The 21,032-nt window shown below is 44.0% G+C and overlaps 1 protein-coding gene across 1 annotated transcript in view; it reads left to right on the top strand.

Moving 5' to 3' along the window:
* The window catches only part of FOCAD (focadhesin), a 788,759-nt gene that overhangs the window by 145,340 nt on the left and 622,387 nt on the right, over nt 1–21,032 (top strand). The window lies entirely within an intron of this gene.

Below are 21,032 nucleotides of genomic sequence, written 5' to 3'. Positions count from 1 at the left end.
GAAACAGAAAAGTACTCAGAAAAAAATACTTTGAAGGAGTAACATTGAAAAAGGGGGGGGGGGGGGGAAACAATGTATATTATTTCCAACATATAGACCAGTGGTTCTCAATCTTTTTTCTATCAGGACACACCTGAGAGATGACGCTCACATGCGTGACACACTGAACACATGACACTCATGGGATTAAATATAAGCATACACGCTGCATCCACAGGAGTCCCCCGCTTCCTAACCAGAGATGCTACCGCTGGTTATTCACAACAACACATATACATACCTCCTCTGGTCTTGCTGCTTGGTTCTCCTGTTGGCTGTTGTCTCCAATCAGCTGTCTAGAATTCGTTCGCCTAGCATTTCTTATTCTGGTTTTCATCCGTAGGAAAAAGATTGCCAAAGCCAATATATACATGTAGTCCATGACGCTGTCCAAATCTGACTGTGACAGAGCACAGCACCACACTAACGCCAGGGTCAGGGTAGGCGCTAAATATAGAGGTTAAAGATGCGCTGTTTTGGGCGCGCATTACTGTATCGAGGGGAATAGCTAATCCGGTCATTAAATACCATTAGCATACCATCTACATGCGGCGGGCGCTAATTGTAATGCATCATTTTCGTCATGCACTAAGGTCGCGCAAGTGCCTATACTGAATCGCGCATCCGTCTTACCTAAAATGCGCGTCTAATTCGCGTTAAAAGGTGCGCGAGCCCAGCCACACTTTATTGTATCGGCCCAAATGGGTGCAGAGCAAAACTAAGACATTATCCTGTACAGCTCACCACACAAAGAAGATATTCTGATTCTGGTGTCATCTTAACTGCATCATAAAATCCCTCTACTACAGGGGTCGGGAACCTTTTTGGCTGAGAGAGCCATGAAAGCCACATATTTTAAAATGTAATTCCGTGAGAGCCATTCAAGACCTACCAAATTAATTTACTACAACCCCCCACCCTCCTGACCCCCCCCCCCCAAGACCTGCCAAAAGTTCCTGGTGGTCCAGTGGGGGTCCAGGGTTCGCAGACAAATCTTTAATAAAAAAGTAAAAATCTAACAAAACCCCCCACCCTCCTGACATCCCCCAAGACCTCCAAAATTAATTTACTACAACCCCCCCCTCCTAACCCCCCCCAAGACCTGCCAAAAGTCCCTGGTGGTCCAGTGGAGGTCCAGGAGCGGTCCGGGAGCGATCTCCTGGACTTGGGCTGTCGGCTGCCAGTAGTCAAAATGGCGCCGACGGTCATTTGCCCTCACTATGTCACTGGGGTCGACCAATGGCGGCGGTAGCCCCTGTGACATAGTGAGGGCAAAGGGCCATCGACGCCATTTTGATTACTGGCAGCCGACGGCCCTTTGCCCTTACTATGTCACAGGGGCTATCGCCGTTATTGGTCGACCCCAGTGACATAGTGATGGCAAAGGGCCGTCGGCGCCATTTTGACTACTGGCAGCCGACAGCCCAAGTCCAGGAGATCGTTCCCGGACCCCCGCTGGACCTCCAGGGACTTTTGGCAGGTCTTGGGGGGGGGGGGGGGTCAGGAGGGAGGGTTGTAGTAAATTAATTTTGGAGTCATGGGGGGCGTCAGGAGGGTGGGGGGTTTTGTTAAGATTTTTACTTTTTTATTAAAGATTTGTCTGCGAGCCAGATGCGGCCATCAAAAGAGCCACATCTGGCTCGCGAGCCGTAGGTTCCCGACCCCTGCTCTACTATAATGTGCATTGTAAAATAATACAAACAAAACTGTATCATACCTGCCATACCTCAGCAGCACTAACTCCAAGAAATGAAACAACAATAGCCATACCCATGAAAATGCATCAGTTCACCACCAGTGCAATATCATATTGAGAAAATACAACAAATAAGGCTGATACAAATCCTTACATGCTAGTAAAGTACCTCATCTCAGTCACACATACACAGAACCCAGACAAAGTTACCTTCACCAAATATAGAATAGAAGACCACAAATTACAAATGTGCAAACAAAGCCTGGAATGGAAACCCCAAGACCACCTTCTGCATGCAGTGCAAAACTGGAGACTAGAAACAAAAATTATTTCCTCCTACACTAAGCAAATTTCAAAGAGAGAAGACATCCATATTCTCAAAACGGACGTAGTATGGCCTTTGTACCCAGTCACTCTCCTCCATGCCCCCATAACCCCTCACTTCTCCCAACTAACCAATCATTCTTTCACATACAACATTCCCCATACTCCCTCTCTCCCCTGTTCCTCTTTCTGCCCTTCCCTCTCCCCTTCCCTACCCAGAATACCTCTGACCACCTCTTTCCTACCCCTTCCTGCTCAGCAGCCCCCACACGTCCATCTCTCTCTACTTCATCTCTCTTCCCTGCCTAGCGGCCCCCAACCTCCTTTCCCCACCCCTTCCTATCCAGCAGACTCCTGACTCTATCTTCCCATACCTTCCTGCCCAGCAGACTCTTGAACTCCTATCTTTCTATGCCTTCCAGCCCAGTACATTTCCCCTCCTCCTGGCTCCCAGCCAGCAGAAAAGACTTCGGTCCAATCCAGAGTCTCCCTGCCTCTTTATCAGCAGTAGATGAAGGCAGGAGGCAGTAGGAGTGGATCTACAGAGCACGCACCTTTCTCCCTTATGCTCCTGCTTTTCACATTAAGACCCTATGGCAGAGCTTTCCAAACTTTTCATGTTGGTGACACACTTTTTAGACAAACATAATTTCACGACACGGTAATTCAGTCTACTAGTAAACCAGAGGTTAAAGGTTAAACGAACGAAACATATTTCGACAATTTATGTATGTTTCCTTAAATATATACATAAATAAAATGTTTCACGACACAACCTATCTCATGAAAACCTTAAATTTATATTAAAAATATATATTCCAAGATTCATGTTATTGTTATAACTTATGAGAAACAATAATAAAACAAATTGTCTGTCCCCCACACACTCATCTCTCTCCTCCCCCCAGCACATGTCTGGCCCCCACACACTCATATCTCTCCCCCTCAAGCACATGTCTGTCCCCCCAGCACGTTTGCCCCCCCCCCCCCACTCATCTCTCTCCCCCCAGCACATGTCTGGCCCCCACACTCATGTACCTCGTCTTTTTGATTGTTGCCAGTTAAGTGCTTCACTCCCTTCCATGATCACCAGACACTGCTGCTTGCAGTCAGTACTCCTCATGGCCAGGCCTCATCGGCAGCAGCAGCCTATGCAAGGATGGCTGGGCTCGTTCCACCCACCAAGCCCCCCAAAAAAACGTGATTGACAGCAAAAATCACCCAATAATAAGCAACCCATAAACCGAAAAAAAAAAGTGAATATCTAGAAAAAAAAAAGCCCAAACTCGCATCAGAGTTGACTGGGCTTGCGCGACACACCTGCACACTGCAGGCGACACACTAACGTGTCCAGACACACAGTTTGGAAAGCTCTGCCCTATGGGGTGAAGAGAGCATCAGCAGCCTCACTGCCAGGCCAGGCAGGGGAAGATAAAGTTGGTGTCCTGCCGGGCCCATATGAACAGGAGTTGGTGACATCGTGTACTGATCTGGCTGAAGAAGGAGGGAACAACCTTCCTCTAGCCAGGAAGAGGAGAAGGAAGCAAGAGCAGCTTCCTCTCATACCTAATAAAAGAGAGTTCAGACAACAACTGCCCAGACAGATGAGGCAGTTGTTGTCTGATGAGGCCATGTCTTCTGCTGGCTCTGTGACACATCTCCTGGGACTTCGCGACACACTAGTGTAATCCCAACACACCTCTTGAGAACCACTGATATAGACCACATCTAAGGAGAAAAAGAAAAGAAGAAACAGTCTACCTTATTTCAATATAGCTTCCTACTTCTCTAGATACCCCCACTATACAAGCTTATTCTGCAGGAATCTCTCAGCTGTTCTAGTAAAAAAACAAACACCCCCCCCCCCCCCCCCACACATTTATCATTTGCAAGGAAATTTTAATAAATAGAAGCTCCCAGAGATAATATCTTTGTTTTTACAAAAGAAATCATTTACGCTTTTGCTGTGTAAACTGTTACATCAGGAAAAATTGATAATTTATGGCCCAAGAAATTATCTTTTAATTGAAAAGAATTTTAAAGTCTAGATTTTATCAGGTTCCAGAGTGAAGGTAACCAACAAGGGACCCCTTGCTAATTCCTCACTCTAGGATTCCTGATGAAAAATAGTTAAATCTATACTTTGCGAAGAAAGCTCAGGTCTCCCTGGGATATCTTCCTTAGGTTCCTCAAATCCACTAATGGAAAGATAAAAAGCCTTTGTAATAGGTGGAATCAAATCAGGTGAAACTTTTAACAAATCTGTATAAAATTTCCTTAATATATCCAGAGGTGAAACCTTGGATACTTTCAGGAAATTTAAGAAATATATATTTAACCTCTATATTTTCCAGCTTACGCAGCTTACGATGCAATAATACGTTTTTCTTAATTAGCTCTAAATTGAAATCCTTCATTGCAGAAGAATTGTTTTTAAGCTGCACAGTGTTCTCTCCATGATCTTGTATAGTTACAGAATGGGAACCCACTTGCCATTGCAAATGATCCATAGCTAATAAAGTTTTATTCATTTTTGTCTCCCAGAGAAAATTCCAAACGTTTAATAGCTGACCACAGAGTTTCCAATATAATAAGGATTGGCTGACACTGGGTGAGATCCAAAGATGCTCTCTGAGCTCCTCTGGGACTTTCCAGCTCCAAATGATGCTTGTCCCCAGAGCCCCGAACTACAGAGCTAATCCCTACAATTGGAGTGGAATGGGAAATATTTTCCAGTATCCTTCCTTCTCTGAATAGCTCTCCTGAGTGTCCCAGACCCAGGGGAAGCAGAGTGTCTGGGCTGAATAAAACAGAAGCCTCACTCAGAGCTGAAGTCAGTCTCAAGTTCTCCCCCTGCTGATGACACACCTGTGGTAGACGCAGTGAATGCGTTAATCCTCAGTTGGGTCGGTGGAGAAGTTGGGAAGGATCAAATTGCTCCCTTCTCTTTTTACCTATGAGAAGAATGAAGAAAACGGGTGGAGGTCAGCCACAATTGTGTTCCAAGTGGTGCACGCCACTGATATATAGGAGAGACCTGACATCAGTGACGAAGAGCAACTGGCAGCTTGCAAAGCCAGCAGTGGATCAGCACAATGGTAGGCAAGGCAGTCCCTCCAGCTCTGTGTTCCCATTGATATGAAAATATGTTTTCCATTTATTGGATTTATTTGCACATCCAGGTCATAGCAGAAATTAATTTACAGACAGAAAAAAAACCCTCAGTATTTACTAGTATGTGAATTTACTTTCATCTGTAAATTCCCTTGAAATACATTCTTCTAGTGTAGTTTTAGTTTGGGTCATGCCTTTCTTCAGGAAAGGCCAGCTAGCTGCGAAAGATAGTGATAGAGTTAGGGTTTTGCTGCCCCTCCTCTCTCTAAGGGACCAATGCAAAAAGCTAAGCATTAAAACAGTGTGCTGAAATTTAGCGCCCAGTTTCTCAATGCTCAGGCAACATTTTTTTAAATCCCGATGTATTAGCATACTATTAGCTTATTTCAGCGAGAGTTACAAGATGTGCACAAAGAAAAGGTTTAGTACACAGCAAAACATGATTTTGTGCAAAGAAGGAATGATGATTTTCATGCATAAAGTAGGTTTATGCACAAAAATGTATTCATGAAATTAGGAGCAGTTAGGAGCATGAGTGCTGGGACCTGTGCTTGGGATTTCTGTGCACGAAAAATGTTTTCAGTGCAGAAAGCTTTGTGCGCATAGATCATATTTTTTGCACACAAAGCATGCTTTCTATGCATAAAATCCTGACTAAAGATCCTGGCACCAGAACTCCATCTTCTGTTGCCAGACCAACATTAGCCCTGAATCTTTACTCCACCTCAGTCTAGGAGTTAAGCTTCCAGTGCTAAGAAAAAATGTATTTATTTATTTTTAACTTTTATATACCGACATTCCTGTATAGAATACAAATCACACCGGTTTACACTGTAACTTGAAAACATCGCCAGGGAGCGTTACATGGAACAAGAGGGGAATAGTAAATAACTGAGATAAATTTGAAACGTTACATGGAAAACAAGCGGGGGAAAACAACTGGGATACTGGGTCTTCGAAAAGGCCCATTGAAACAACCAAGGAGCATAACATTACTCGAAGGTATATGATGCATAATTAATCAACGGATAAATAAATACTTGATAATACTTAAAACACATTAGACAAAGTATCTGAGTTGTAAGACAAAAATCAAATAACTTAGAGAAGGGAAGGAAAAGGCAACCATTTAATAAAAATACTTAAGTAGGAGTGTGGATCTGGAAACAATGATAGACAGAAGTAGAGGTCTGGCGGCCAGCTCTGAGGGAGCAGAAAGATCTCGAGGAGGTTGTTCTTCTAGAGGGAGAGCTCAATTAAAATTGAAACACTAGGCAGGAACAGTGGATCCGGAAATGAAGTATCCAGAATGAAATGCAAGATGAGAAGCAATAGGTCAGGTCAAAAAATGAACATGAACATGATCAGATGTCATCAGTCTGGAAATGCTACTTTGAAGAGCCATGTTTTGAGTTTTTTTTTTTGAATGAGAAAGGACATGGATCTTGACGGAGGTCGGGAGGGAGTGTGTTCCATTGAGGGGGACCTGCTGTAGATAAGGCTCTCTTCCTTAGGGATGTTTTTGCTGAGGGGGTGTACAAAGTGCCTTGATAACCTCTTCTAATCGGTCTGGAAGAAGTATGAGGACGCAGTTGGATGGTAAGATCCAGAGAGGAGAGATTGTGTAAGGCTTTGTGAATTATAGTGAGAACTTTATAGAGGATTCTGAATTTGATAAGAGCAGTAAGCAGTGCACCTGTCTGCACTGAGGGGGTAATAGCTATTGCTATCATTAGCATGGGATTTCCATGCGAGGGCACTAAGGAATACAGTTCTAAGCATGCATTTTTTGTGCATAAAACTCCTTGCTGTACAACAGTCAAGTTTACAAACAAAAAATATGCATACAGCTGCAATTTAAACTGTGTGCTCTGCTGAGTGCACCTTTTTACATTGGCTCCTAAGTTTGGACAATAAGGAGGAGGTCTAAGACATAGTCCTACATTTTTCTGTTGCAACTCAGAGTTAGATTTTGTGGCAAAATTTACAAAATTCTGATGCAAATTTGACAAACATTTCTACCCTTTATTTTACATTATAAAATAGTTTCTAACCTTGCTTGTGTCTTTATATTTTCTTTTTATTGGGTGAAGAAAAGGAATCTCAAGTATCAGAACGAGGAGGAGATTTCAGAAATGAGGAGAAATAGAGGATGAGAGGACCAGGGGGAGGGAGGAGGAGATTAGGAATGAGATGAGCTAGTATGAGGACTGGGGCTAGAAAGGATGGGAGATGTGGAAGTTCAGGAAACTGGGATGGGGAAAGTAGAGAGCGAGAGGTTCTATCACTGAGAAAAGAATAGAAGGGTTTGGGGACTGGGTTCCAGGAAGTGGGGAGAAGAGAGAGGTAGGAAGGAAAGAAGGTTCCATCATCGGTGTGTGTGTGTGTGTGTGGGGGGGGGGGGGGGGATAGAATCTGAGATAGGGAGGATCCAAATTGTAATGGGTGGCAGGGAGGGAGAGGAGGGCGATGTTTCTATCATGCTCCATTTCTGTTCCTCCCTTGCATCCACTCTAACCCCCCACCCAATTTTACACTCACTCACACTTTTTCTCTTTCTCACAAACATGAACTGTGATTCCGTACCTCTTTTTCACAGTCCCCCAGTCAATCCCCCTCAGCCTCTGTCCTCATCCTCCAATGATCTCAGCTCCTCCTAGCCTCCCCTTTTCTCTGCTGCAGGCTCTCCCCCATCACACTCCTGTTCCCTGCACTGCTTTGGAGGGGAGAGGCTGGATCAGGAAATAGAGTGCTATTTTCTGACAGGCCGATACAGCCGAGTTCACAATTTAGCCCTCGTTTAGCCGCGCGTTTTTGACACGCTATTGTTACCCCTTATACTGTAAGGGGTAATAGTGCGTGGAAAACGCGTGGCCAACCCCCACCCGGAACTAATAGCACTCATTATATGCAAATGCATGTTGATGAGCCTATTAGTTAGTCATCCGAAATATAGAAAGTAGAATGTACGGCCAAGCCGCACATTTTACTCTCAGAAATTAACGCCTGCCCAAAGGTGATATTAAGTCGGAGGCCTCAAAAATTAAAAAAAACCAAAACTTCTTTAAAAAAAAAAAAATCGGCCCGCGGGTTGGAAAATGGACACTCAATTTTGCCGGCGTCCGTTTTCCGAATGCGTGGCTGTCAGCGGGTTTGACAACCGACGCTGGTAAAATTAAGCGTCGGTTGTCAGACCTGCTGACAGCCGCCGCCTCCTTATTAGCGCCAGCACTAAATTAAATTACTGTATCGCGCGCATCGAGAGAGCGGGAACTCGCCTCGGAGCGCCGGCTCTTCTGCAGTTTTGTTTTTAATCAGCCTGTGAGTGAGATTCAGCACAGCTGAAAGGCATCAGATTTTCAGCCATTCTGCTGCCCTAGGCACAAGCCTATTATGTCTTTTCAGAAATCCAGCCCTAGAGACAGAGAGAGAATAATATCTTGCCTTTCACATTAACTTTTGTCTGTAAGAGTCTGGCTTGACATTTTTAGAGACATGACAATATTAAATAACCTCCTTTACCTCTCTTACCCAGAGACTCTGTAAACTGGTTTTGAACTTGTTTGAAACTATAAAATGAAGCAAAGTTCAGCGATTGTAATGTATAATTAAAACTAGTTTGAAACTGTTTCTAACGCATTATGAAGAATGTTAAATATGAAGTGCTGGGCAGGGCTTGAGAGTATTTGGTGCTTTATTTCCCAGTATTGAAGAAGGAAATCTCTAAATCTGCCTGGTGTAATGTTAATGTGTTTGCAGGGTGTAAAACAGTTTTTTGGTGCTTAATCACATGCACGTCTCTAGGAAATCTGATTTATGGCAGGCAACCTTTAAGAAACTACTTTGTGCATATGATGCCCAGAAATGGACCTGTGAATAATACATGGAAACAGGTCACTGAAAACTTGAATTGTCAGGCAACATTATCCCAAAAAGGAAATTCGTTTGTTTTCTGCTGATTGTTTTATTTGTTAAATATTTTTGTATAAATTTCCAGTAAGTTTAGTTGAATAAGACTTGATTTTTTTTTAATGTCTATATATGATATGAAAATGTATAACGTGTGGAAAAGTTTAGGCATCCCTGGTCAAACTGTATGTTTCAGTGAATCTCTTAAATGAACAGAAGCTGACACAACCTCTATATGGAACAAAGTTAAATTTGATACTTTCTGTAATTTTTAATGCAAAATTATTTAATGATTTTAACAGATTGAAAAAAGCAAGTTTGCTTATCGTAAATGGTGTTTCCGTAGATAGCAGGATGAATTAGCCATGCTGTCATGGGATCTGTCAATCAGGCCCGGGAGGAGGAGCTTTATTTATTTATTTTAGGTTTTTATATACCGGAAGTTCCTGTATACAATACATATCACTCCGGTTTACAAAGCAGAGATTAGATTGTTTACAAAGCAGAGATTAGATTTTTGGTCTCTGCTGCTGCGCGTGTTCCCGCGCAGGAAAATAACGGATTCTCCTCAGTCTGTGATTAAGCTGTGTAGTCGAAAAAGACGGCGACTGCCAGGGAGGTGGGTGGGTCAGCATGGCTAATTCATCCTGCTATCTACGGAAACACCGTTTACGGTAAGCAAACTTGCTTTTTCCCGTCGATAGCAGGGCTGAATTAGCCATGCTGTCATGGGAGTCCCAAGCTCCCGATCACGTTATTTATGATATATATTTGTACGTGATCATCAATAGTGTGGCAGTCACCGTGAACACGAGGATAGAGATTGTAAAATTGCTTGCCCTATCTTCGCATCAGTGGCTGCTTGTTGATCAAGGCAGTAGTGAGATTTGAAGGTATGGAGCGATGACCATATAGCTACCTTACAAATGTCTATGGGCTGTACATTTTTAAGATGTGCCAAGGAAGCCGCCACTGCTCTTACTTGATGAGCGTTAGGAACAGAATGTAGCTGTAGTTTCTGCTTGTTGTAGCAGAACGTGATGCATTGTGCTATCCAGCTGGAGATGGTGCGTTTAGCCACTGGTAGTCCAGATGCCTTTGGGTCGAACGATACAAAGAGTTGAGAGACCCGATGGTCCGATTTTGTTTTTTCTTTGTAGTATGCTAAGGCTCTTTTGCAATCTAATGTATGCAGTAATTTTTCCCTATCATTTGCGTGAGGTTTAGGGAAAAAGATGGGTAGTTCTATGGTTTGATTGAGGTGAAACTGAGAAACTACCTTTGGAAGGAATGGCGGGTGAGTTCGTAGAACCACCTTTTGGTGATGAAACTGTAAATATGGAGAGTAATGGACCAAGGCTTGTAATTCACTGACTCGTCATGCTGATGTTACTGCAACCAGGGATATCACCTTCCATGTGAGGTATTTAATGTGTGCGGAGTCCATGGATTAAAACGGGGAAAGCATGAGCTGTACAGAACTATATTGAGGTTCCATGGTACTGGAGGCTTCGAGATCGGAGGACGAAGGTGAGTTAATCCCTTAATGAAATGAGAGAGTAAGGGGTGATTGGAGATAGGAATATTGTTAACTGGTCTATGATAGGCGCCTGTGGCGCTTAGATGAACTCTAATGGAGGATGTTGCAAGACCAGCTGTGTAAAGTATATGAAGATAATCCATGAGTAGCTCAGGTAAGCAGTCCAATGGTGGTACACCTTTGGAAATGTACCAGGTAGAATAGTGTTTCCATTTATAGCTATAATTTTTCCTCATTGAGAGTTTCCTGGATTCTAACAATATGAACTGTGCTGAAGTGGAAACTCCCTGTTCTGTTAGAAGGAGCCTTTCAATCTCCATGCTGTCAAATGAAGAGATGAGTGTGGTGGATGTAGGAGCATCCCTTGATCTTGGTATAGAAGATTTGGGCGACTCTGTAATCGAATTGGGTCTGTGATGGACAGTCTGAGAAGGAAACTGTACCACGGTTGTCTCGGCCAAGCCGGTGCTATGAGAATCAATTGAGCTTGGTCTGTTATGCACTTTTGAATTGTCCTTGTTATGAGTGGTATGGGAGGAAAGGCATACAGAGGAGGCCTGTCGTCCATGGAATGAGGAAGGCATCCTGAGCGATCCTGAATTGGCTTGGTCTTATCGAGCAGAATTTGGGAACTTGAGCGTTGATCTCCGTTGCAAAGAGATCTATCGTAGGTGTCCCCCACTGTATGAAGATGTCTTGGACTACATCTGAATTCAGTGCCCATTCGTGAGGATGAAAGATGCGGCTTAGCCTGTCTGCTCTTGTATTTGCCACTCCTGGTAGGTAAGTTGCTTGTAGATGTATGCAATTTTTGTGAGCATGTTCGAATATTTGTAGGGTCTCCTTGCAAAGGGACCATGAACCTGACCCTCCTTGTTTGTTGATGTAAAACATCGCTACTTGATTGTCCGTATGTATCATGACCCTGCTACCTGTCAGGTGATCTTGAAACAGTTGTAGTGCATTTCGAATCGCTCTGAGCTCCAATAAATTTATCTGCAGGGTCTGCTCTGAGATTGTCCATAATCCTTGCGTTTCATAAATCTCGAGATGTGCTCCCCATCCCTTGCAAGACGCATGTGTGGTTTAAGACTGCGTTGTGCGGAGGGGAACTGAATAATGCTCCTTTTGATAGGGTGGAGTCTAGTAGCCACCATGTTATGTCCTGTCTCATCTGGGCAGTCAATGATACCTTCTGTGTCAACGGTTGTGAGTGTTGTTTCCATTGACGTTTTAGTCCCCATTGCAGGCGTCTCATGTGAAGCCTGGTGTTGGGAACTGTGAAAATAGCCGCTGCCATGTGGCCTAGGACTACGAGAATTTGTCTTGCCGAAGGTCTCTGAGTATGATTCAGTTCATGGAGAAGGTGACACAGTTGCGTTATTCTCTCGGTTGGGAGGTATGCCCGGTTGCGAGTGGTATCCAGGCATGCTCCTGTAAACTGTAATGTTTGTGTTGGCTGTAGATGTGATTTTTGGAAATTGATCACTAGTCCCAACTCCTGTAGGCACTGTATCACTCGTCGTAGGTGATCGATCAAGACTTCTGGAGTCGAGGCGATTATCAGCCAATCGTCCAGATATGGAAATATGATTATACCCTGTTGTCTGAGATGCGCCACCACCACAACCATGCATTTGGTGAAAACCCTGGGTGCAGCCGATAGTCCAAAGGGACAAACTTTGTACTGGTAGTGGTGATGCTTGTAGTGGAAGCACAGATATCGCCAAGAGGATGGATGGATTGGAATATGTGTGTAAGCATCCTTTAGATCGATGGAACACATCCAGTCATTGGGTTGAATCAGAGGTAGGATTGATTTCAACGATACCATTTTGAACTTCTCTTTGGTGAGGAATTTGTTCAATTCCCTCAGATCTAGTATGGGACGAAGGCCACCCGACTTTTTGGGTATGAGGAAGTATGGGGAATAAAACCCCACCTGTTTCGTTTTCGGGGAAATCCGTCGAATGGTCTGTTGTTTGCGAAGCAAAGCAATTTCCTCCCCTGTTGTGGTTGGACGCTTTGAATGTTTAGAGTGGGAAGGTGAGGTAAGATGGGTTTCATGGTAAATTGGAGTTGGTACCCCTGTCGTACTATCTCTAAAACCCATTGATCGGATATTATTCTTTCCCAGGCTGCCAGGCAAGAATGGATTCTGCCAGGTGGTGTTTGGTGTTGTGGTGGTGGCTGGGTTACTAAAAAGATGGCGTTGATTTTACTGCAATAATAAAGATTCAGCTATAGAAAGAGGAACTCAATGGGAAGTGGTATCTAGCAACCGTCATATATTGCCACAGTGAACTATATGGCTTATATTGTCAAGCCCGTGGAACACTGGGCTTGTCTAATCATAGGTTGCAAAGATGATAGAATAAACTCCTAAACAAGGCTGTATGACAGGTGCAGGCACTGCGAAAATTCTACTAATGCTTGCACTTATCTTATTCCACCAATGACAGGATAGTACATTCAGTCCTGAAGTGCATGCTCTGACACAGCGGTGTTTCGGAGTGTATGACTCCTTCCTCAGGGAACTCCAGGTAGTGACATACTGACTTGATGAGTCTGTGTGGAAATAAAGAAGAGTTCTTAAAAAATGCCTTGGCGGCTAATAAACCAACAAATAACTCCAGACTGGAAGTATAAAACTTACTGAAAGGTTGAATGCGGTCAGTCTATATGCTGGTAACCGCTTGTATTAGATTGCTGAAACAGTGCAAAAAGAGTCCTAATAAATGCCAAACCTTCTTATTACTTATCCAAAAAGTGCAGGCACAAAGACGGTTACCTGATGGGTGAAAGTACTTATGTGCACAATGAAAGTGCAGCCTCACAGCGATTAATGCCGCTAACTGACAGGAGGAATGTGGGCAAAGACGCTGGATTTAAAGGAAAATCCTCCGACTGAAAACGGAGCCGGCAGGAAATGACGTCTGTCACCCCAAATATGGTGGTAACCATATATGGAAAATTACGTTTCAGGGGGTATTCTTGCACTGATTGAAATCCATAAACGGGCAATGTACTATCCTGTCATTGGTGGAATAAGATAAGTGCAAGCATTAGTAGAATTTTCGCCGTGCCTGCACCTATCATACAGCCTTGTTTAGGCTGTATGATCTATCATCTCTGCAACCTATGATTAGACAAGCCCAGTGTTCCACGGGCTTGACAATTTAAGCCATTTAGTCCACTGTGGCAATATATGACGGTTGCTAGATACCACTTCCCATTGAGTTCCTCTTTCTACAGCTGAATCTTTATTATTGTGATTGATTCTTGTTTTCAGCCACCCTTGAGTCATATTTATAGTTGATTTTACTGCAGCAGCCAGTTGTTGCGTCTGCTGCCTTTGAGTACGTGCTTTGCCCCTACGTTGGTTTGGGGTATGCTGTTGAGGCGTAGAACGCTGGTAAGATGGATACAGTTGTGTACGAAACTGTACACAACTGTAAGACCTGTAAGGTCTACGGGCATATGATTGTCGACGAGTGGATCCGACATAACGACGTGTGGTCGAGTAGTGAGGTTGTGATGTTAAGGATTGGACTGCTAGAGCTTCCTCCTTTCATTTGCCCACAGTGTCTTGAAATCTTTCTCCGAACAGGTTATCTCCTGTACACGGGAGGTTCACCAGTTTTTCGTGCAAGTCTTCCCAAATTGAACTGGAACATAACCAGGCCATTCTTCGGGCTGCAATGGCTGTTGCAGATGCCCTGGATGATGTTTCGAAAGCCTCATATATCGACCTCGGAAGGTGGCGAGAACACTCTTCCATATCGTGAAGAGGTTGTGGTACTTGATCTGCCGTCGAGGAAAACATACCTTTCATGGCTTGTATGCATTCATATAGGTATTGTACCATGTAAAACTGATGGTGCATAATACGGGCAGTCAAGATGGAATTGTGATACATCTTTCTGCCAATTTCATCTAGATACCTATTATCCTTGCCTGGTGGATTTGAGGTGTGCGACTTTGATTTCTTGAATCTTTGCATCGCAGACTCTACCACAATTGAAGCATGCGGTAATTGTGGCATAGAGTAAGGCGATGTTTTCCGCATACGAAATTTGATATCCGTTTTCCTTGAGACCGCTGACAAAGAGTAAGGTGTTTCCCACGATTTCTTTAAGACTGTATGTAGAATATCTTGCGGTGGTAAAGATGTTGGTTCTCCTGGAGTATCGAAAATCTTAGGAGACCCAGGGTCTCTGATCTAGGGTCTGTCTCCTTTTGGACCTCTAGGTGTAATATGGTACCCAATTTCTCCAAATGTTTTGGGTACGCGAGGTCCTCTGGAGGGGAATACGGTTCCTGCGGTTGTTCCTGTGGGTCCGATGGAAACCTAGTAGATTATGATGGGGAGGTTTGCGGAGATGGGGAATCAATAGGTGTATTTTGGTTTTGAATTGGTGACACCGTTCGTTTTGCTATTGGGGAGTCCGGCGGTTCTACCGACTGTTCCCTAGAAGCATGAGTATTATGTTCTGGGGAACTGACAGATGGATCATGAGGCATCCTGAAGGATGATTGAAGTGTTTCATAGAATCCCGCTAATGATTGTGATAATTGTAGAAATGCCTCTTTTGTATGAGACGGCATTGTTGAACGAACAGATGGTTTTGGTAAGTCACCTATTACAGAGTGCATCAAAGGTACTTGAGGTAAAGTACTTGGCACTTTATATTCTGTCCCCATCTGGTTGACTACTGTTCCCATAGAATCGTCTGATATAATAGAAGTATCAGAGGAAATGACTTGTATTATCTTTCTATGAGAAGAGGGCCTTGTAGTTTGCGTATGCGATGATGCAGAAGTAGAAGGACTTGTTTCCCATTTTTTACTCGCTTTCTTAGCTTTGCTATGATGCGAGTGATGCGAGTCTCTACGGTGATGATGTGATGAGGATCATGAATGGTCCTTTCGTGACGATGGCGATTGTTTTCTATGCTTAGTAGTTAAGCTCGAAGAGTAGGAGGAACTCGAGCGGTTTGATCTTAGCGCTGGAAAAGTCGAACGAGACACTTCTGAGGACTCATGTCATCATTTTAAGCCATGCTTTAATGAACAAGATGGTTTTTGTGGTGTTTTCTGCGACACCATATGTTGTATAGGTGTTGGACTTCTCGATGCTGTGCCATCTTGTTGTATACTAACTAATGATATCTTCTGCGCCATGTGCGCAGATGTTTCTGGCGCTATGCGCATAGATTTTGACTTGTGCATGTAAGTCAATTTGTGCACATATCTTTTTGATGTCGTACACGTAGATGTGCGCGGCGCCGTTGATTCTGGTGCCGTGCGCACATCCCGTGCCCCGCGCATGTCCGGTGCTGTGCGCACATCCGGCACCCTGCGCGCAGTTGTCTTCGGCGCCATGCACGCGGATGTCTTCGGCGCTGTGCGCCCAAATGTCTTAGGCGCCGTATGCGCAGATGTAGTTGGCGCCTTAGGTGCAGAAGTCATATGTGCCAATAATGTTTTAGACGCAGAAGTAGTATGCGCCATCGGTGATTTAGGTGCAGACGGCAACTTGGGTGCATAAGTTTTAGGCGCCGTTTCTTCCCGCGCCGATAGTTGTGGCACCGTCGGTTCATTAGAATCTGATGGCCAATGCCTTCTTGGCGAGTCCATACCTCTCAGCCTGGAGGATTGAGGGTCCCACAAAGATGCCCGTTTCTGCGTCGGAGGCATTGTAGTCGACGGGCCAGGCGACGAATGAACCTCCGATGGCTGCGATGGGTTAAAAAGTTCTTTTACCAGATAGGCCCGTTGTTTTTGGGCTCTTGGTGACATTCGGGCACAGAACTTGACAGGCTTGGAGATCGTGATCTGGCCCTAGGCATCTGTAACATCGGTCGTGGCCGTCCATGACCGACATTACCTTGCCGCAAGTGCAGGGTTTAAACCCCGATGTTTTAGACATTTTAGATTTTAACAAAATGTTGAGGAGAAAATCAGCTCCATGTGTGATCCCGCTCGCGGAAAAAACAGTCTGAGGAGAATCTGTTACTTTCCTGTGCGGGAACACACGCGCAGCCACAGAGACCAAAAATCTAATCTCTGCTTTGTGAAGCTCTGCCTCCCGGGCCTGATTGACAGATCCCATGACAGCATGGTTAATTCAGCCCTGCTATCGACGGGAAATAGCATACAATCAAGAGGACAGCAGAAGTAGGTGAGGTATCCAACCATCAAGAGATAATCAGCAAATAAAGTGGAAGGATATAAACGTTATACATGTCCATACAGTTCATCAGACGTTCATTGCAATTTTATTCAGTAAATTAAAGGGTGTCAGCATTCAGCCCCAAACTTCTATCAGGACAGGTAGACTGTCCTCCAACATAGGCTGTCTTTTGTGGGAACTGCGTCGGGAGGGAACTCTGAACTTGAAAGAACTCTGGACACTCAAAAGTTTGCAAATCGTTGTATCAGATCATAGTTAAATGGCATTGATCATTCGGCTGACACAGACAGGACAATCAAGAGGATACAAGTATACAAACAATAAAAATTAATTCCCATATCATCCAATAACAAATCAGATGAAATTAAAACTTAAGTCAGTCTTCATTTATCCATAAATCGGTTACACTGGGAGTTCCATAAATACTATAGCTAATTTGATTTTATGATTCTAGTCAGATATTTAATTTTGTAAAGACAGAAATAGACTCCCTTTAGACAAATGGGTAGAAATTGGAGAGAAGTACAATGAAAGAAATCTAATTGAAGGGGACAACATCAGTTTAAATATTTCTGAAATGTGTTGCGTGCCCCGTCCACGGCAGGCCAGCGACCGAGCCTACTCACCTCCGGCGCCTAGCTCCTAGTCCTGGCCCGTCTTCCCTCATGGCTGTGGGCAGCCGCCTACGCTCCCGAGCCTCCGTTGTCTCTTCGGCCGTCTCTGGCTCCACTACAGACCTCCCCAGCTCCTGGCTGGTCTCCCCACGTGTGCCACGGGGAGATGCCGCCGTCCAGCGTCTTGCTGCGCTCTAGGCACGCGCGTGCCTTGCTGTCTTTTAAAGGAGCTGCGGCGGGAATCCAACCTGCGGCCCCGGATGATGTCACCAGGCCCTGCTATATATATAGGCAAGACCCGCCACTAGTTCCTTGCCTTGGCACCAGGTCTCCACGCTTGTCGTATGCTCATTGCTTGTTCCTGACTTTGTTCCTGGTTCTTGTTCCTGACTTTGTTCCTGGTTCCTGTTCCTGACTCATCCCTGGTCCCCTCCAGCCTTGTTTGGACTGACCTCTGGCTTTGACCCTTGCTACGCTTCAGACCACGCTCAGGACTGACTTCTGGCTTTGACCCTTGCTACGCTTCAGACCACGCTCAGGACTGACTTCTGGCTTTGACCCTTGCTACGCTTCAGACCACGCTCAGGACTGACCTCTGGCTTTGATCCTTGCTACTCTCTGGACCAAGCTCAGGACTAGCCTCTGGCTTTGACCTTTGCTACGCTTCGGACCACGCTCAGGACTGACCTCTGGATTCAACCCTCACTCTACTTGACCTCTGTACCTTGCCTTACTCACTGCCTGCCCTGATGCCTTTGTCTCCTGGTATCTCCCTGGACTTGGCCTCCTCAGGCTCCAGCCTATTACTACATGGGCGCCCCTGTTTCTTGCTCTTGACCCTTCTTGGCGCTCGGGTCTCTGGATCCCCGCCTTGTCCAGATCCATTGCAGATCTCTTCGGGTCACTGGCTCACTACCACCTCTCCAACTGGGAGTCATCTGACGGAGGCCCACCTAAGACCAGCTGGCCCCAGCACTCAAGGGCTCAACGTGCGGGGAACGCGGGCTGGTATTGGTGAAGCTCCAGTCGGCCTCAGTCTCCCATCCAGCTCTGCCTTCTGACGATGGGGACCCATAGGGCTTGCCCTGCGGGTAGTGTCAACCCCACCTCGGGCCAAGGGTCTACCTCCGACGCAACAAAATGTACACATAGCCATCTCTAGGAGATTGTTCTGATGCCACCGGCTGTTAATCACTAACACTGAACAAGCTAAAAATACAACTCTAATGACAGCACTAATATTCACACCAGCAGTTTGGGACAAAGCACTCATCTGCTATGTATTTTTAACTTATTCTGATAATTGCATCCTTAGAGTAACATACCTATTATTTACCATGTACTAGTAGCACCACCTTGAGCAGCAATATCTTAAACTAAACATTTCCTTTAATTGTTGATCAGTCTCTCACATTGCCCATGAGCAATTTTGGCTTAGTCTTCTATACAGAATTTTTTCAACTCTGTGACATTTGAAAATTTCCTTGAATGAACAGCTCATTTCAGTCTTTGTTACAACATTTCAATAAGGTTTAGGTCAGAACTTTGACTTGACCAATCCAAAATATAAAATCTCTTCTTCAGCCATTCTGTAATAGATTTACTTGAATGTTTATCTTGCTGCGTGACCACTTTCGACTCAGCTTTAGCCCATGGATGGATGGCCTGATATTCTCATCTAGAATTTTCTGATATAAAGCAGAGTTCATGGTTTGCATCAGTGATGTCAAGCCATCCAGATCCTGATGCAGCAAAGCAGTCTTAACACACCCCATGATACCTCCACCACCATGCTTGACAGTCAAGATGAGGTTCTTACTTTGGAAGGCAGTGTTTGTTTTTATGCCAAATAAAACATTTGTTGTGACTCAAAAGTTAAACTTCTGTCTCATCTGTCCAGATAACATTATTCCATAAGTCTTATGGGTTACCCAGGTTCTCATCAGCAAACCTGAGGTGTGCAGCAATATTTGTTTTAGAGAGCAATGATTTCTTTCTAGCTATCCTCCATGAACACTGTTCTCATTCTATTTTTTTTTCTGGTGGTTGAAGCATGAACCCTCACATGAGCTGCAGAGAGAGGGGCCTACAGATCATTAGATGTTAGCTTGGGTTTCTTTGTGACTTCATGGATGATTTCAAGGTGATCTTGGCAGGATGACTGCTGCTAGGTATAGTCACTATAGCATTCAACTTTTTCTATTTGTAGACTATCTGACTGACAGTAGATAGATGGAGCTCCAAATGTTTAGAATTGGTCCAGACAAATAAGCATCAGCTACTCTTTTTTTTTGTAGGTCCTTTGAAATTTCTTTTGATAATGGCAAAGTGAGTGCCTACTAAATGTTATGGTGAAGACAAAACTTAAACTTTTGTGTGCTTATATAGGACAGGATGCCTACTTATTGACTTACTTTGCTAACCAATTATGGAATTTACATAGAGGATCCCTGGGGGCAAGAGAATGATAATGAGGGAATCGTGCAACCTTCATTGAAGGATGGTTGCATCCCAGGGCAGCAGTGGTATGGCTGCATCGTGCTTGGGGAGTGGAAGCTAGAATTAGGCTGTTCAACAATGTCAAAAATTGCTGTACAAGGACTTACAATATAGCTTATAGAGTTCCTTCATGGTAGTGGGCATCTTCTACTATTAAAATGCAATGTTCTATTATAGTAGAGAGTGCTGGGTCAGCTTCCCTTAAAATCTTATCTATTTTATGTCAAAATAATATGCTCCATTCAATTTTGGCATTTAATCCCATCAGAAGTACACAGCATTCAATAAATTTATATTATTTAGTATACTGATATTCTGTTATCAATCATAATGGTTCAAATCCATTTTTGCTCCTTTTACTTTGTAAAACAACTCTCTTCCCCTCTCCAATTGGGTATAACATGATCTAATATAGTCCACTTAATTTCTCCAAAGATATGTCCATGTTGTATAAAATGAGCAACTAGTGGAGTTTCTTATTTCAGTGTCGTCAAAAAAACATTTGTGCTCAGTCTAATCGTAAACATGCATTTAGTTTTACTTATATAATAAAGGTTACATGGGAATATTAGGTATATAACAAAAGTGGATCTACAAGTCAGACCACGTATTAGCTTGACTGACTGGACTGAAGAATTAAATACATAATCATTATCCAGCATAAGGCACAAAACATAAGGTACGCCATACTGGGTCAGACCAAGGGTCTATCAAGTCCAGTATCCTGTTTCCAGCAATGGCCAAATCCAAGTCCCAAGTACCTGACAAGTTCCCAAACATTATCTAGATCCCATGCTAATGCCAGCAACAAGTGGCGGCTGTTCCCTATTGATTAATAGCAGTTTATGGACTTCTCCAGGAACTTATCCAAACCTTTTTTAAACCCAGCTACACTAACTTCCTTAACACATCCTCTGGCAATGAATTCCAGAGCTTAATTGTGCATTGAGTGAAAAAGAATAGGTTGAATATTTTCCCTTTCTGGTGAGTTTTTGTATTGGGTTGAATATTTTCCCTTTCTTATACGTTTTGTATTGGATCCATAGAAGATCTGATAACATTGCTCTTTTATATTTTTGCCATGGGAAATGCAAATCTGAG

Source organism: Rhinatrema bivittatum, chromosome 1 (genome assembly GCF_901001135.1).
Source record: "Rhinatrema bivittatum chromosome 1, aRhiBiv1.1, whole genome shotgun sequence".
Classification (NCBI taxonomy): domain Eukaryota; kingdom Metazoa; phylum Chordata; class Amphibia; order Gymnophiona; family Rhinatrematidae; genus Rhinatrema; species Rhinatrema bivittatum.
This window is presented reverse-complemented; position numbering and strand designations above follow the sequence as displayed.